Here is a 2177-nt window from a genome sequence, read left to right on the forward strand (position 1 = left end):
GTTCCAGTTTTATTTCTGACTGTATAAGATGATACCTATGAATTCCTGATCTCGGAAAGTAACTGCTTGCATAGAGAGACATTGCATTCAAAGTACATTACTGTTGAACATCAGTGGAGACTGCAGTGTTCACCACAGTACAGGGCTAATGCCACCAATGTTTAGTTTTTCTTTCAAGAATTTTCACTCTTGAGGGTGATACTCTTCTTGTTGTCACAATAGTTCTTTGCACAGTGGACTTTCTGAAGTGAGCCATGCAGCTACCTGATGTACAAGTACAAGGCTTGAAAGTTTTTCTTCCTCAGGTTCTGAATATTGTTCCTTTTCTAGGAGGGCAATTCTTAATTTACGCATACAAAAATTTGTATTTTATTTACTCTGGTTGCTCTATGGCCACACAGCACAATAAGTATTGATTTTTTTTTTTTACTTCTTAAAATGAAGAGGTATTAATTAACATTCAGGCAGTACAGAAGAATGGACTATAGGCACTGCTTTCATTATGTATATGTATTTACTTTTGCTTTCCATCAGTTTCAATGTTTAGCTAGAACAACCATTAGTCCTTCATTAAACGTGACCCTAGGTGTCCCTCTTTCTTTGCTTCAGTAATGATTTCTGGCAGGAAGTGGAAAAAGTCAGCCTATGTTATTAGGTGACTATTGTAGGAGTCAGCTGGCTGAGGAGAATCTCAAGTGTCCTAAGTGGATAATAATGAAATACTGATTTGGTATCTGTTAATTTCAGATAAACCTTTCCTGTTTCATGACTTGTTCTGGCCTCATCATTTTAGTGTGTTAAATGTTTTTCTTTGTGAAACTGAGCAAGACTCCTGGGTACTTTCCTATGTGTCCACTGAAACTTGCCTTTTGAAAGAGTCAATTCTGTTTCTTCCCACTAGATTTTGTTCTTATGTCTTGTTTTATCTATTCATATGTTGCTAAATAAAAAGTTACGCTGCCTTTAAATCTTGAAGTCTGATCCACACAAACAAGGCTGCTACTCCGTTAATTGTCAAGTCCAATATCAACAGCTTTTATTTAGTTTTAAGTGTTTTAAAAAACTATTTTTACAAGGAAATGTTTGAGAACTTTAAAACTTTTTGTTTTACTTTAGTCCTACCCAGAACTTCCTGCACTCCTTACTTATTTTCACCAAAATCATTTAGGGCATTCTCATTCTGTTGTTCCTTTTAATGTGAATTATTTTCAGACTAAAAAGTGAATGTCCTGGCTTCTTTTATGTCATGAAATATATTAGCTGAACATGTGTTCTGTGACTCTGAAGGATTGAATCTGATGCAGTTCTTCATAACAGGTTGGCACTATTCCTGGAACTGCTTGCTGATTTGATTGTACTCATCTGCAGAGTAAAGCACTGTGAGATGATATAGAATATATCCCCCTTGAAAATAAATTTGTTCTTGACTGTCTGGTCCATGATCAGGCAAAGCACCTCCTGAAATCTGAATAGTATTTGCTTGTTTGCCATTTGTACCAGAAGTTGGATAATTGTAGTGGTTAAGACAGTACTAAGCTTATTATTTAGCATTCTTTGTAAAGAGATCAATGAACTCTACAATTGAAATTCAGGAGTAAGTACAAATGCATCCTTTTATTGAACAGAAGAAAAGTTGAACACTACCATACAAATATAGATAGATTTCATGCATTTGAACAAGAGTGCCTTATCCAGTATCTAATATATTTCAAGACACTGCATATACAAAAGTATTTGTATATACTCTTGTATGTATTTGCTTCAGAATTCACTGTGATTCAACATGCTATGCATTAAGCTTCATTGTCTTCTCCTTTGCACAAAAACATCACTGCTCCACAAAAAGCAAATAAAAAGCAAACTGTGGTGAAAAATTTGTTCTCTTACAGGCGCTGTAAAAGGCTGGATACCATCTCTTAACTGTCCTTAATTGAACAGTGAAATTTCAAAAGTAAATGTATACCAGTGGGTGGTAAGAAGGCAGTAGCTAGTAGCTGTAACAAATAGCTAATGTAAGGGGGAAATTGCACTGCATTTCAGTGTTTACTCAGGTAAATGCAAAAGTAAAAAGCTTAGATGCTGTTATAATCATACGTGTATGTGAATATGCCCCCACATAAATGAAATCTCAGAATAAAGTTAGTTGTCCAGGTGTGGTGTAAATGCCTGAAGTAACT

This window comes from Anas acuta, chromosome 13, assembly GCF_963932015.1.
Source record: "Anas acuta chromosome 13, bAnaAcu1.1, whole genome shotgun sequence".
In the NCBI taxonomy this organism is placed as follows: domain Eukaryota; kingdom Metazoa; phylum Chordata; class Aves; order Anseriformes; family Anatidae; genus Anas; species Anas acuta.